The 17,249-nt window shown below is 37.8% G+C and overlaps 1 protein-coding gene across 1 annotated transcript in view; it reads left to right on the top strand.

Moving 5' to 3' along the window:
* Positions 1–375: 375 nt before the first annotated feature.
* The window catches only part of LOC140847930 (ankyrin repeat domain-containing protein 26-like), a 46,414-nt gene continuing 29,540 nt past the window's right edge, over positions 376–17,249 (top strand). The window contains exons 1-3 of the mRNA XM_073229597.1: positions 376–505; positions 3,099–3,213; positions 3,373–3,431. The gene's annotated coding sequence lies outside the window, so the exon portion shown is untranslated. The remainder of the gene's footprint in view (positions 506–3,098; positions 3,214–3,372; positions 3,432–17,249) is intronic.

The following is a 17,249-nucleotide window of genomic DNA, read 5'->3' as shown; positions in this document are numbered from 1 at the left end:
CTCCTCTCAAGCACCAGTCAAAATGAGCCATGTCTGGGCCCAGCACGTACACTCTCCACACCCTTGGTCTCTGAGTGCCCCACCCTGTGATGTCATCTGGGCGGGGCACTTGTGTTGCCTGAAGTTATTGTGTGCTTACTGCTGACAGGGGTCTGGGCTGTTGTGGCCCCTAGGTTGGCTTATACAGCACTAGTGCTGTGGAGCAGACGGCAGCAGAGGAGCTGAGGTCTCCTGAAGCCCGAGGCTTTGTTATGATGAAGAGGGTATTTGGATCCCTGGGTCTGAAGTGTTGGCCATCTTTGAATCCCTTCAGAAACCAATGTAGTGTCCATCCCACTAACATGGAGGACGACTGCTGGGGAGTCAACTTGCAGGCCCAGTACCATATCCGAAGCAAACATGTCAGAAAGATCCACATGGCTGCTAGTAAGGGCAAAATAGCCAGAGTGCAGCAGATTCTGTTTATGGCGAAAAATGACTTGAATGACACGGACAAGAAGAACAGGTAAGAGGGGCCGGGAGGCCAGAGGGGGCCTGGGAGGAGGTAGGTGGACCTGGGAAAGCGTCACCTTCCAGGCTCACCTGGGGAGCCGAGCCTCTTAGCACCAAGGCCCCACAGGACCTGGGTCCCGGAAGCCTGACAAGGGGTCTGGTGCCCATGCCCACATTACGAGCAGCAGAGCCAAAAACTAGCGGTTTCAGACTCACCCATAATTCTTACAGAGCACTTGACTGACAGTTTGGCAGTGATTTAACTAAACATCACTAATAGAAAAATGGAGTATAGACAGCATTTTATTTTTAATGTATACATTTTTATACCTTATTAGATATTACAGAAAAGTACATAATGGAATAAAAGTGCCTAACAAAAATACTGCATAAAAGTACATAATACATAATGAGAAAAATGAAAATTTTTGTAATTTGTTAACTTGTAAAAATTCTTTGAATAAAATCCAATATCCATTTTATATGGGTGCACACCTATGTATAGATCTGTTATTTACTGATGGACCTTTTGGTGTGGGAAAATCTTTCCATTAAATAGGAATATTCATTTTCTCAAAATGTGTGCTCTTTTATTTATTAATTTCACATAAATCAAATAAAAAATAATCATGGTTTTAAAAATTGGAGGTTCCTTATGCTGTCCTTCTTTTATTGCTGTGATGAGATTTAGGAAAGTCTTATATATTAAACAAAGATTTGTCCTAGATATCAAAATGTGCTATAAATTATCAGAGTGTTGAGTTACTAAAAGCTGAAAAGACAGATAAATGAATGGAACAGAATGGGAAGTGACCAAATCCCCACATATATATGACTCAGAACTTGGTTCTGATAACATTTCACATCAGTAGGAAGAGGTGAATCATTTATAAATGGTGGAGAAATACCTCCTAATTATGTGAAGAAAAGTAGCCAGATTTTTATCCCACAAAAAGTTGTTCCAGATACAATTTGTAGTGCGAGTGTATTTTTCTTTTTCTTTTGAAAAAATCTGAGTTCTGCAATGAACACATATAAAAATTATAGTGGAAGTTTATTATTAATGAAGTAATTCTGGGAGAATGCAGAAGTATGACTCTTGCACAGATAAAAACTACTTTTAAAAAATGTTTTTGAGGATTGGTATCTTCTGACAACTTTTAGCCTGTTCAGAAATAAAGAATCTTTTTATCTGTGCCTATAGATTTTATTATGTATATGTTTAATTATGTACATGTTTTTATTATGTGTAGCTTTATTACATTTATGTAAATAATTATACACCAATTATTTTAGTTGCATCCTTGTGAGAATAAAAAATAGTAAATACAAAAAATGACTTACTATTGCAAAAGTTTAGAAAATTTTAGTAGTGTCCTTATGAAAACAAAAATCAAAAATAGCAAATATTACTATTGCAAAAGTATTGCCTTTATAAAAGTTTTCTTTAAAAATACTGACCTCTCCAATAGCAAACAAATTGTACTCAGGATTCTTTCATTCTTAAACACTTCATGTTGCCCCGTGTGAGCAAAATGAAAAATTTTTAATTGAAGTGTTAGGATCTAATTTCAACTGAAGCTTTTCCTACTCCCTTTCAAACAAAAGCACTTCTGATCATATAAAATTGTAAAAGATAATGTTTACCTGCCTTCTTGAATGTTTATAACAGTATTCAGTCCTAAATAGATCATTGCAAATGTCTAATTTACAACCTGTAAATGTAAATATTGAATGAAACCAGCTATCCTTATCACTTGAATCTTCAGTTTCCTTTGGCTTAAAGTTTCATGAAAATAAAAATAATTATTTTTTAAAATTTCTTCTGTTTGATATTTCAGAAGAACCATTATCCCATAATGCTTTTAAGAACTAAAATTTATTTAAATCCAAGCATGTGAACTGCAGTAGATCTGTTGTGTATACCATTATTTCATTTAACATAATTCACAATGGATTGTCTGATGCTGTACTATTTTATGCACCAGTAAATTTTTTAAATGCCAATTAGTTATCAGACATTATGAATTATACTTGCCTTCCAATGTGAGATGTTAAAATGTGAGAAAATGAGAATCTTAAAATAATTAAAATAGTGTTCTCTCTAATCCTTCAAACATTTTTGCAAAGTAGGCATAATTATATCATTTTACTAAATTGGATGCTCTTTGTAAAGGAGTAGCAATAGTAATAATTATAACAATAGTATAACAATTGCTGACCTGCTGTTTGTGCTAGGAACTGTTCTAGAGCATTTAGCATAGATTCTTGTTTAAAGATAACAGTAGTATCCTATGAGATAACTTATTTTTATCCCCATGTTGATGAGGAAATTGAGGCACCGAGAGGCCAAGTGATCACTAAAGTGTAAGATTCAAACCTAAGGTGAGCTGAATCCCAAGGTCATGCTCTTACTATCAAATAGACTGCACTTTCATTAATGTGGTGAGTAATAAGGCTGATAAATATTGTACCTTCTCCAGAAAAAGTAAATTTTTGTTTTGAAGACATATGAATAACATGCTCTTTAATGTTTACAATTACATGAATAATTGTATGTTTTGAGAAGAGTCCATTGTTCCTAACAAGTCCACTCACTTTCCTAGGACTGCTCTGCATTTGACCTGCGCCAACAGCCATACAGAAGTGGTAACTGTCCTGGTACAGAGAAAATGTGAGCTTAACCTCTGTGACAACCTAGAGAGGACACCCCTGATCAAGGTATGTAGGAGCTGTCAGTGCCAGCCTGAGATGGATTTGATGTAATAGCTGAGAAGAGAATCAGTTTATCATTTAAATATAACTCACTGGTGAAACCTATAGAGTGTCTACTTTGAAATCATAGAATTTATAGTGTGTTTCTTTGTGTAATACCTACAGGCCGTGCAATGCAAGAGGAATGCGCATGTATTCTTTTAGATCATGGTGCCGATCCCAATGTGAGTGACATCTATGGCAACACTGCTTTACACTATGCAGCTTGTGGTGAGCGTGTAACAACAGTGGCACAGCTCCTTTTGCACAACACAGACATCGAGGCGAACAACGAGGGATGCATCCACCAACTTTATCTACAGAAATTTGAATAACATATTTTTAATTTCTTTAGTAGCCATAGATGTATAAAATTATTTTACATATACATCTGTATGTGTGTGTATATGTAGACACATATATATACTGCATACTCGACATCAGGAGCTGTCACCATGGAAGCACCTCCAAAGCCAAGTCGGGGAGGGCTAGAGAAAGGTTGCCCATACAGAGGGCAGAGCAGTCTCCTGGCCCTCCTCTTCCCCAGGAGGAGGACCTTGCCTTGAGTGCCTGGGAGGGGGTGGTAGGCTCAGAGCTCACAAAGGACTGAAGGCTGAGTGGGGGGGGGGGTGAGGTGATGGTGAAGTTTGGCTGCTCTGCAGAGCCTTAGGAAATGGGTGCTGCTGGGGATGGGTGGGAGGAGAGGTGGAGAACTAGTACCCTGCCAGAGGAGCTGGGTGAGTGCATGTGGGATGTGGAAGTGGCACACCACAGGCCCTGGGCACTCTGGGACCCCAGGGCTCTGAAGATCCCGTGAGGGGTTTGGGTCACATCTTGACATCAGCAGGGCAATTCCCTTGTACTGGCAGCCGCTCTGCCAGCCATGTACCACCTTAGGGTTTCTCACATCACAGAGTAGCTCCTGCTCAGCCTCGTGCAGCTCCTTACCGACTTGTAGCTGTATGTAGGGAACAGGTGATGATGAAGCTGACCTACCTGCTTTTTCTTCTGGATGTACATTACCTCCCATGCTGCAGCCCCAACAGGTTAATATAGTTAGGGTCAATTTTATGTATTTGGAAAATCAAGCATTTCCTGACTGAAAATATTTTGAAATAACTAAGATTTCACTTAAAATAATGGCTCTTCTAAGGAAACAGTAGAGTACAGTTTTCTTGCATGCATTTATGGCAAATGTTTGTGAAAACACTGAATTTGTTGCAGTACAACTTTTCCTTCAAATATTTTTTCCCCACCCAAGTTTTTTTCTGTTTAGTGTAAAGCAACACAGGAAAGCAAAGTTTGTCTCGGAAACAGGCTTTATCTAAAACCCAAACAAAACAAATGTATTTTATAATATGAAATTGTGGCTGCTGTTGACAAGTTCCTATTTTATAAAAATAGTGATTTATGTAAAAGCGATTCCTCTTTCACTGGCTAAAGTTTCAGAGGGAAAAAGGAAAGGGAAAAGGAGAGAGCAATGAGAAATATGCAGGCCAATTTGGAGTTTTGGCACATGAAGGTAAATAACAAGAAGAGGTTTTTCGTGTTTGCTTTTTCCTTCTCGTTTTTCTCTGTTTGGGCAAGATGTCTTCAGCCTTGAGGGAAAATAATTGTTAGTTTGGGAAAGAGGATGAATGGGTTGTAAACTTGCTTAGAGATTGACATTTTCAGGACTCTGAGGAACCAGATTGGCAGAGAACAGGTGGTGGTGAAGTGGGAAACAGGAAGATGATGTAATGCACTGATATATCCTGTTCTCGCAGAAACAGCCACGTAGAGGAGTTTATGAATAATGAAATCAAGTTACATTTTGGGTTTCCTTACGAGTCCCTGTTCTGCCCCCACCCAGGAAATTTAAATGCAGTTTTGCTAAGTGACCCATCTCTTGTGCTTTCCTTTCTTTGGCAAAATCCTCAAGTGATAGCAGGAATTGACCACCTTTATGAGCCATGAAAATGATGTGATTGTCCAGTGCATCAGTGCTCAGCTAGGATTGTGCTGGTGAATCGAATTGCCTGGGAAACTTTAAAAAAACCTTAAAAACCTAGGCTATCCCCTGTAGATTTTGACTAAGTCCAGTAAAGCCTGGATATATATATTTCCAAATATTTCCTTGAGGTACAGATACAACTCTTTTTTTGTTGTTATTATCATTAATCTACAATTACATGAAGAACATTATGTTTACTAGGGTCCCCCCTCCACTAAGTACCCCCCATAAACCCCATTACAGTCACTGTCCATCAGCATAGTAAGATGTTGTAGAATCACTACTTGTCTCCTCTGTGTTGTACAGCCCTCCCCATTCCTCCCCACCCACATTATACATGCTAATCATAATACCCCCTTTCTTCCCGCCCTTATCTCTCCCTTCCCTCCCATTCTCCCCAGTCCCTTTCCCTTTGTTAACTGTTAGTCCATTCTTGGGTTCTGTGATTCTGCTGTTTTGTTCCTTCAGTTTTTGTTCTTATACTCCACAGATGAGTGAAATCATTTGGTATTTGCCTTTCTCCGCTTGGCTTATTTCACTGAGCATAATACCCTCTAGCTCCATCCATGTTGTTGCAAATGGTAGGATTTGTTTTCTTCTTATGGCCAAATAATATTCCATTGTGTATATTTACCACATCTTCTTTATCCGTTCATCTGATGATGGACACTTAGGTTGCTTCCATTTCTTGGCTATTGTAAATAGTGCTGCGATAAACATAGGGGTGCATCTGTCTTTTTCAAACTGGGCTGCTGCATTCTTAGGGTAAATTCCTAGAAGTGGAATTCCTGGGTCAAATGGTATGTCTATTTTGAGCATTTTGAGGAACCTCCATACTGCTTTCCACAATGGTTGAACTAATTTACATTCCCACCAGCAGTGTATGAGGGTTCCCCTTTCTCCACAACCTCGTCAAAATTTGTTTTTGTTTGTCTTTTGGGTGGTAGCCATCCTTACTGGTGTGAGGTGATATCTCATTGTGGTTTTAATTTGCATTTCCCTGATGATTAGTGATGTGGAGCATCTTTTCATGTGTCTATTGGCCATCTGAATTTCTTCTTTGGAGAACTGCTCATCTCCTCTGCCCATTTTTTAATTGGATTATTTGTTTTTTTGTTTGTTGAGGTGCATGAGGTCTTTATATATTTTGGATGTCAAGCCTTTATTGGATCTGTCATTAATGAATATATTCTCCCATACTGTAGGGTACCTTTTTGTTCTATTGATGGTGTCTTTTGCTGTACAGAAGCTTTTCAGCTTGATATAGTCCCACTTGTTCATTTTTGCTTTTGTTTTCCTTGCCTGGGGGGATATGTTCATGAAGAAGTCGCTCATGTTTATGTCCAAGAGATTTTTGCGTATGTTTTTTCCTAAGAGTTTTATGGTTTCATGACTTACATTCAGGTCTTTGATCCATTTCGAATTTACTCTTGTGTATGGGGTTAGACAGTGATCCAGTTTCATTCTCTTACATGTAGCTGTCCAGTTTTGCCAGCACCATCTGTTGAAGAGACTGTCATTTCCCTGTTGTATGTCCATGGCTCCTTTATCATATATTAATTGACCATATATGTTTCGGTTAATGTCTCAAGTCTCTTACCTGTTCCACTGGTCTGTGGCTCTGTTCTTGTGCCAGTACCAAATTGTCTTGATTACTGTGGTATTGTAGTAGAGCTTGAAGTTGGGGAGTGAGATCACCCCCACTTTATTCTTCCTTCTCAGGATTGCTTTGGCTATTCAGGGTCTTTGGTCTTTCCATATGAATTTTTGAGCTATTTGTTCCAGTTCGTTGAAGAACTGATACAACTCTTGCTTAAGAACTACTGAATGGATAAGTGTAATATATAAATTTGCAGATCTCACAAACTTAAGAAATCTCTAGAAGAGTTGGGGTTTGATAGGTTGCTACTTCCTTCAGCTCTCTCCTTTCTGACAATTTCAGCCTGACTTCCATCCTGCCCTACATCTGTGACTGAGAAGTTAAAAAAGAATACTACTGGCGATATCTGTTGGCTTAAAGAAAAACACGTTTTTCATTACAGCCATTAGTCATTCCCTAGCACTCAAAGAGTCTTTTGTAATTTGCTTCTGGATACTCTTTTAATAAGTAGAGGCTGACCCTTGAAAGATTTTGCATCTTTTGGTATCATTTGAGTCATTAGGCCAACAAATTGGTTATCACAAGCAGGGTTCTCTCATTGCAATAGTAGTAAATCATGGACATTCTTTTTAGCTGAAGTCATGTGACAGACTGCCTCAGTATGTCTGTTAAATTCATAGAGCCCTGGCATAATTAGAATTGTAATTTTAAACATTGAAATCCATGTAGTTAGTGACAATCGACATGGAAATTGTTTTAATGGTTTAGTTTCAACAGTCCTATGAACTAGTTATCCATTTGATTAACAGTCTGGGAGAATTAAATAACAATAGATTGTAGCTTTCATAAGCATTGGAAAAATTATGTGAGGCAGTATTATGAATCTTTTTTGTTTTTTATCAAATGTACAGCATGGTGGTTCAACAGTCCCCCTCCTCCTCCCTCCACCATCCCTGCCTAGTCCGCTCCCCCTAGGTAACCACTAGTCCCTTCTCAGTGTCTATGAGTCTAATGCTGTTTTGTTCTTTTTTGTTCTGCTTTGTTTTTATCTTCCACAAATAAGTGAAATCATATGGTATTTGTTTATCTCCACCCAGCTTATTCTCCTGAGCATAATACCCTCAAGATGCATTCATGTTGTTCCAAATGGCAGGATTTTCTTTTCAGAGCAAAATAATATTCCATTGGGTATATATGTACCACATCTTTATCCTATCATCTACTGATGGATGCTTAGGTTGCTTCCACATCTTGGCTATTGTAAATGGTGTAGCAATAAACATAGGGGCGCATATATGTTTTTGAATCAGAGACTTTGTTTTCTTCAGGCAAATTCCTAGGAGTGGAATTACTGGGTCAAACAGTATTTCTATTTAGGTTTTTGAGGACCCTCCATACTGCTTTCCACAGTGGTTGCACCATTTTCAGTCCCTCCAACAGTGTAGCAGGGTTCCTATTTCTGGATATTATGAATCTTGATAGCAATTGTTATTACATGTTGGGGCCCAATTTTTTGGCAAACCGTATGATAGTAAAGAAACAAGATTTTTGCATACACATTTGTTTTATATACAACCACTGGGAAATGTAACAAATATAAAAACACAAATATACTATAGACTAACTGTGGCCCCTGAATACATTTAGTTTGCCCCCATAAATTGAGTCAATATTTAATATGTAGGAGATTCATGCAGAAATCTAGGCTTCAGGCTTCTCCTAAAGAATCATATGTGCAACGTGGAACCCTGCCTACTGTGAGGTGTGCTGTGCAGAGGGCTGCCCCTTTTTCTGTTCTCCTGTCCCCACCTGGGGTCTTTACTTCCTTGAGTCACCTACTTCGCCTCTATAAGCACGGGGGGTTACAATTTGAGGTTACACTATTTTATAGTATTTTTTGGTATAATTAATCTACAATTACACAAGGAACATTATATTTACTAGAATCCCCCCAAACCAAATCCCTCCGACAAACCCCATTACAGTCACTGTCCATCAGTGTAATAAGATGCTATAGAATCACTACTTGTCTTATCTGTGTTAAACCACCTTCCCCATGACCCCCCACCAACATTATGTACACTAATCATAATGCCCCTTTTTCCTCTTATCCTTTCTCATCCATCCTAGCCAGTAGCTTTCCCTTTAAATAACTGTTAGTCCATTCTTGGGTTCTGCTGTTGGGCAAGTCTGCTGTTGTTTTGTTCCTTATACTCCACAGATGAGTGAAATCATTTGATACTTGTCTTTTTCCGCCTGGCTTATTTCACTGAGCATAATACCCTCTGGCTCCATCCATGTTGTTGCAAATGATAGGATTTGTTTTCTTCTTATGGCTGAATAATATTCCATTGTGTATATGCACCACATCTTCTTTATCCATTCATCTACTGATGGACACTTAGGTTGCTTCCAATTCTTGGCTATTGTAAATAGTGCTGCGATAAACATAGGGGTGCATATGTCTTTTTGAAACTGGGCTCCTGCATTCTTAGGGTAAATTTATAGGAGTGGAATTCCTGGGTCAAATGGTATTTCTATTTTTAGTTTTTTGAGGAACCTCCATACCGCATTCCACAAAGGTTGAGCTGATTTACATTCCCATCAGGAGTGTAGAGGGTTCCCCTTTCTCCACATCCATGCCAACATTTGTTCTTGTTTGTCTTTTGGATGTTGGCCATCCTAACTGCTGTGAGGCAAAATCTCATTGTGGTTTTAATTTGCATTTCTCTGATGATTAGTGATGTGGTGCATCTTTTCATGTGCCTGTTGGCCATCTGAATTTCTTCTTTAGAGAAGTGTCTCTTCAGCTCCTCTGTCCATTTTTTAATTTTAATTGGGTTATTTGCTTTTTGTTTGTTGAAGTGCCTGAGCTCTTTGTATATTTTGGAAGTCAACCCCTTATCGGATATGTCATTTGTAAATATCTTCTCCCATACTGTAGGATACTTTTTTGTTCTATTGATGGTGTCCTTTGCTGTACAGAAGCTTTTTAGTTTGATATAGTTCCACTTGTTCATTTTTGCTTTTGTTTCCCTTGCTCATGGAGATATGTTCATGAAAAACTTGCTCGTGTTTATATTCAAGAGAGTTTCTGCCTTTATTTTCTTCTAAGAGTTTTATGGTTTCATGACTTACATTCAGGTGTTTCATCCACTTTGAGTTTTCTTTTGTGTATGGAGTTAGTAATCCAGTTTCATTCTCTTACATGTAGCTGTCCAGTTTTGTCAACACCAGCTGTTGAAGAGGCTGTCATTGTCACATTGTATATCAATGGCTCCTCTATTGTATATTGATTGACCATATATGCTTGGGTTAATCTCTGTACTCTCTATTCTGTTACACTGGTCTATGGTTCTGTTCTTTTGACAGTATGAAATTGTCTTGATTATTGTGGCTTTGTAGTAGAGGTTGAAGTTGGGAAGCATGATCCCAGCTGCTATATTCTTCTTTCTCAGGATTGATTTAGCTATTTGGGGACTTTTGTGGTTCCATGTGAATTTTAGAACTATTCCAGTTCATTGAAGAATGCTGTCAGTATTTTGATAGGGATTGCATTGAATCTGTAGATTACTTTAGGCAGGATGGCCATTTTAACAATATTAATTCTTCCTACCCAAGAATATGGGATGAATTTTTATTTATAGGTATCCTCTTTAATTTCTCTTAAGAATATCTTGTAGTTTTCAGGGTATAGGTCTTTCACTTCCTTGGTTAGGTTTATTCCTAGGTATTTTATTCTTTTTGATGTAATTGTGAAAGGAATTGTTTTCCTGATTTGTCTTTCTGCTAGTTCATCATTAGTGTATAGGAATGGAACAGATTTCTCTGTATTAATTTTGTATCCTGAAACTTTGCTCAATTCCAGTATTAGTTCTAGTAGTTCTGGAGTGGAGTCTTTAGGGTTTTTTATGTACAATATATCATCTGCAAACAGGGACAGTTTGACTTCTTCCTTGCTTGTTGCCTTTTATTTTATTGTGTTGTCTAATTGCTGTGGCTTGGACCTCCAGTACTATGTTGAATAAAAGCAGGGAGAGTGGGCATACTTGTCTTGTTCCTGATCTTAGAGGAAAAGTTTTCAGCTTCTCATTGTAAAGTATGATGTTGGCTGTGGGTTTATCATATATGGCCTTTATTATTTTGAGGTACATACTTGCTGTCTTATACCCATTTTGTTGAGAATTTTTATCATGAATAGATGTAGAATATTGTTGAATGCTTTTTCAGCATCTATGGAAATGATCATGTGGTTTTTGTCCTTTTTGTTGATGTGGTTGATGATGATGGATTTTCGAATGTTGTAGCATCCTTGCATCCCTGTGATGAATCTCTCTTGATCATGGGATATGATCCTCTTGATGTATCTTTGAATTCAGTTTGCTAATATTTTGCTTAGTATTTTTGCATCTATGTTCATCAGGGATATTGGTCTGTAGTTTTCTTTTTTGGTGGGGTCTTTGCCTGGTTTTGGTATTAGAGTGATGCTGGCTTCATAGAATGAGTTTGCAAATATTCCCTCCTCTTCTATTTTTCAGAAAACATTAGGAGAATGGGTATTATGTCTTCTCTAAATCTCTGATAAAATTCAGCGGTGAATCTGTCTGGACTTGGGATTTTGTTCTGGGGTAGTTTTTTGATTTCCAATTCAATGTCATTGCTGGTAATTGGTCTGTTTAGATTTTCTGTCAGTCTTGGAAGGTTGTATTTTCTAGAAAGTTGTCCATTTCTTCTAGGTTATTCAGTTTGTCACATACAAATTTTCATAGGGTTCTCTAATAATTCTTTGTATTTCTGTCATGTCCACAGTGATTTTTTCTTTCTCATTCTGATTGTGTTTATGTGTCAAGATTTTCTCTTTTTATTAATAAGTCTCGCTAGGGGTTTATCTACTTTATTTACTTTCTCAATGAACCAGCTCTTGGTTTCATTAATTTTTTCTATTGTTTTATTCTTCTCAATTTTATTTATTTCTTCTCTGATCTTTATCATGTCCCTCCTTCTGCTGACTTTGGGCCTCATTTCTTATTCCAGTTTCAATAATTGTGAATTTAGAGGATTCATTTGGGATTGTTCTACCTTCTTTAAATAGGTCTGAATTTCTATATACTTCCCTCTTAGAACTGCCTTCACTGCATCCCACAGAAGTTGGGGCATTGTGCTATTGTTTTCATTTGTCTCCATCTATTGCTTGAACTCTATTTTACTTTGGTCATTGATCCGTTGATTATTTATGAGCATGTTGTTGAGCCTCCATGTATTTGAGCCTTTTTGTTTTCTTTGTACTATTTATTTCTAGTTTTATATCCCTGTGAACTGAGAAGTTGGTTGGTAGAATTTCAATCTTTTTAAATTTATTGAGGCTTTCTTTGTGGCCTAGTATGTGGTCTATTCTGGAAAATGTTCCATGTGCACTTGAAAAGAATGTGTATCCTCCTGCTTTTCAGTGTAGAGTTCTGTAGATGTCTGTGAGGTCCATCTGTTCTAGTGTGTTGTTCACTGCCTTTGTCTCCTTACTTATTTTCATGTCTGGTTGATCTGTCCTTTGGATTGAGTAGAGTGGTTAAGTCTCCTCGAATGAATCCATTACATTCTGTTTCCTCTTTTAATTCTCTTAGTATTTGTTTCATATATATCAGTGCTCCTATATTGGGTGTATAGATATTCATACTGGTTATATCCCCTTGTTGGATTGACCGTTTTGTCAATATGTACTATTGTTCTTTGTCTCCTGTGACTTTCTTTGTTTTGAAGTCTATTTTGTCTGAGACAAGTACTGCAACACCTGCTTTTTCTCCCTATTAGTTCCATGAAATATGTTTTTTTATGCCTTCACTTTCTGTCTGCATATGTCCTTGGGTTTGAAGGGGGTCTCTTATAGGCAGCATATAGATGGGTCTTTTTTTTTATCCATCTGTAGCTTTATATCTTTTGATTGGTGTATTCAGACCATTTGCATTTAGGGTGATTATCGATAGGTATTTACTTATTGCCATTGCAGTCTTTACACTGGTGGTTACCAAAGGTTCAAGGGTCAACATCCATTCATGATAAAAACTCTTAACAAAATGGGTATACAGGGCAAATACCTCAACATAATAAAGGCCATATACAACAAATCCTCAGCCAACATTATATGTAACAGCGAGAAGCAGAAAGCTTTTCCTCTAAGATTGAGAACAATACAGGGATGCCCACTCTCCCCACTGTTATTCAACATAGAACTGGAGGTCCAAGCCACAGCAATCAGGCAAAACAAAGAAACACAAGGCATCCAGATTGGTAAAGAAGAAGTCAAACTGTCACTATTTGCAGATGACATGATACTGTACATAAAAAACCCTAAAGGCTCCATTCCAATACTACTAAAACTAATATCTGAATTCAGCAAAACTGCAGCATACAAAATTAATACACAGAAATCCGTTGCTTTCCTATACACTAATGATGAACTAACAGAAAGAGAAAGCAGGAAAACAATTCCATTCACAATTGCATCAAAAAGAATATAATACCTAGGAATAAACCTAACCAAGGAAGTGAAAGACCTATACCCTGAAAAGTATAAGACACTCTTAAGAGAAATTAAAGAGGACACTCACAAATGTAAACTCATCCCATGCTCTTGGCTACGAAGAATTAATACTGTCAAAATGGTCATCCTGCGTAACCAATCTACAGATTCAATGCAATCCCTGTCAAAATACCAACAACATTCTTCAAGGAACTGGAACAAATAGTTTTAAAATTCATATGGAACCACAAAAGACCCCAAATAGCCAAAGCAATCCTGAGAAGGAAGAATAAAGCAGGAGGCATCTTGCTTCCCAACTTCAAGCTCTACTACAAAGCCACAGTAATCAAGACAATTTGGTACTGGCACAAGAACAGCCACAGACCAGTGGAACAGAAAAGAGAGTCTAGATATTAACCAAAACATATATGGTGAATTATATATAATAAAGGAGCCATGGACATACAATGGGGAAATGGCTGCCTCTTTAACAGCAGGTGCTGGCAAAACTAGACAGCTACATGTAAGACAATGAAACTCGATCATTGTCTAACCCCATACAGAAAGGTAAATTCTAAATGGATCAAAGACCTGAATGTAAGTCGTGAAACCATAAAACTCTTAGAAAAAAACATAGGCAAAAATCTCTTGGACATAAACATGAGCAACTTCTTCATGAACATATCTCCATGAGCAAGGGAAACTAAAGCAAAAATGAACAAATGGGACTATATCAAGCTGAAAAGCTTCTATACAGCAGAGGACACCATCAATAGAACAAAAAGGTATGCTACAGTATGGAGAATATAGTCATAAATGACACATCTGATAAAGGGTTGACATCCAAAATATATAAAGAGCTCACACACCTCAACAAACAAAAAGGAAATAATCCAATTAGAAAATGGGTGGAAGAGCTGAACAGACAGTTCTCCAAAGAATTTCAGATGGCCAACAGACACATGAAAAGATGTTACACATTGCTAGTCATCAGAGAAATGCAAATTAAAACCGCAATGAGATATCACCTCACATCAGTAAGGATCACCACCATCCAAAAGACAACAACACCAAATGTTGGCGAGGTTATGGAGAAAGGGGAACCCTCTATACTGCTGGTGAGAATGTAAACTAGTTCAACCATTGTGGAAAGCAGTATGGAGGTTCCTCAAAAAGCTCAAAATAGAAACACCATTTGACTCAGGAATTCCATTGCTAGGAATTTACCCTAAGAATGCAGCAGCCCAGTTTGAAAAACTGTCCATTCCAAAGAATGGACTAACAGTTACGAAAAGGAAAGGGACTGGGGAGGATGGGTGGGCAGGGAGGGATAAGGGGGAGGAAAAATGAACGGGGCATTCTGAATAGCATGTATAATGTGGGAGGGGCACAGGAAGGGCTGTGCAACACAGAGAAGACAAGTAATGATTCTACAGCATCATACTATGCTGATGGACAAAGACTGTAATGGGGTTTGTCAGGGGGACATGGTGATGGGGGGTGTCAAGTAAACATAATGTTTCACATGTAATTGTAGATTAATGATACCAAAATTAAAAATAAATAAATAAAAATCATTAACATGCTTATGGAGATACAGAAAAATATTCAGGATCTCAGGAACTAGTTTAGGATGGAGATCCAATCATTGAAGAACACAATGGAGGGTATTAAAAGCAGATTAGATATGGTGGAGGAGACAATAAATGAAATAGAAATTAGAGAAGAGGAGTACAAAGAAGCTAAGGCACAGAGAGTAAAAAGGAACTCTTAAGACTGAAAGAATACTGAAGGAACCCTGTGACCAATCAAAACGGAACAATATTCATAATAGAGGGGTACCAGAGGAAGAAGAGAGAGAAAAAGATAGAAAGTGTCTTTGACTAAGTAATTGCTGAAAACTTTCCAAATCTGGGGAAGGAGATAGTCTCTCAGGCCATGGAGGTGCACAGGTCTCCCAAACACAAGGGACCCAAGGAGGAAAGCACCGAAACATATAATAATTAAAATGGCAAAGATCAACGATAAGGACAGAGTATTAAAAGCAGCCAGAGAGAGAAGTAAGATCATATACAAAGGAAAACCCATCAGGCTATCATTAGACTTATCAGTAGAAACCTTACAGGCTGGAAGGGAGTGGCATGATGTATTTAATGCAATGAAGTAGAAGGGCCTCAAACCAAGAACACTTAATATGGCAAGATTATCATTTAAATTTGAAGGAGGGATTAAACAATTTCCAGATAAGCAAAAGATGAGAGAATTTAGCTCCCAGAAACCATCTCTACAGTGTATTTCAGAGGGACTGCAATAGATGGAAGTGTTCCTATGTTTAAATAGCTTTAAACAGAGGTAATAAAAAGGGATAGACAAAGGGTCCAGAATATGATACCAAATATATAAAGAATGGAGGAGAAAAGGAGAGAAAAAGTAAAAAATCTTTAGATTGTCTTTGTAATAGCATACTAAGTGAGTTGTTAGACTCTTTGACGCTAAGAAAGTTACCCTTGAATAATTTTTTTTATTTTGGTATCATTAACTACAATAACATGAGGTACATTAGGTTTGATAGACTACCCTCATCACCAAGTCTCCCCCAAAAACCACATTACAGTCACTGTCCATCAGCGTATTAAGATGCTGTAGAATCACTACTTGTCTTCTCTGTGTTGTACAACCCTACCCGTTCCCCACCCCCACACATTTATACATGCTAATCATAAAGCCCCCCCCTTTTTTTTACCCCTCTTAATCCTCCCTTACCATCCATCCTCCCCAGTTCCATTGGGGACCTGTTAGTAACTGTTAGTCCATTTCTGGGTACTGTGAGTCTGCTGCTGTTTTGTTCCTTCAGTTTTTCTCTTTTTCTTATACTCCACATATGAGTGAAATCATTTGGTACTTGTCTTTCTTTGCCTGACTTATTTCACTGAGCATAATACCCTCTGGCTCCATCCATGTTGTTGCAAATGGTAGGATTTGTTTTCTTCTTAATGGCCGAATAATATTCCATTGTGTATATTTACCACATCTTCTTCATCCGTTCATCTACTGATGGACACTTAGGTTGCTTCCATTTCTTGGCTATTGTGAATAGTGCTATTGTGATAAACATAGGGGTGCATCTGTCTTTTTCAAACTGGGCTGCTGCATTCTTAAGGTAAATTCCTAGAAGTGGAATTCCTGGGTCAAACGGTATTTCTATTTTGAGCTTTTTGAGGAACCTCCATATTGCTTTCCACAATGGTTGAACTAATTTACATTCCCACCAGCAGTGTATGAGGGTTCCTCTTTCTCCACAACCTCACCAACGTTTGTTGTTGTTTGTCTTTTTGATGGTGGTGATCTTTACTGGTGTGAGGTGATATCTCATTGTGGTTTTAATTTGCATTTCTCTGATGACTAGCGATGTGGAGCATCTTTTCATGTATCTGTTGGCCATCTGAATTTCTTCTTTGGAGAACTATCTGTTCAGCTCTGTCCATTTTTTAATTGGATTATTTCCTTTTTGTTTGTTGACATGTGTGGGCTCTTTATATATTTCGGATGTCAACCATTTATCAGATCTGCCATTTATGAATATATTCTCCCATATACTGTAGGATACCTTTTTGTTCTATTGATGGTGTCCTTTGCTTTTCAGCTTGATATAGTCCCACTTGTTCATTTTTACTTTTGTTTCCCTTGCCTGGGGAGATATGTTCATGAAGAAGTTGCTCATGTTTATGTCCAAGAGATTTTTGCCTATGTTTTTTTCTAAGCATTTTATGGTTTCATGCCTTACATTCAGGTCTTTGATCCATTTTGAATTTACTTTTGTGTGTGGGGTTAGACAGTGATCCAGTTTCATTCTCTTACATGTAGCTGTCCAGTTTTGCCAACACCAACTGTTGAAG

The sequence above is a fragment of the Manis javanica genome, chromosome 2 (genome assembly GCF_040802235.1).
Source record: "Manis javanica isolate MJ-LG chromosome 2, MJ_LKY, whole genome shotgun sequence".
NCBI classification, from domain to species: domain Eukaryota; kingdom Metazoa; phylum Chordata; class Mammalia; order Pholidota; family Manidae; genus Manis; species Manis javanica.
Note: the sequence above shows the minus strand (reverse complement) of the source record. Positions and strands in the feature narration are given on the sequence as shown.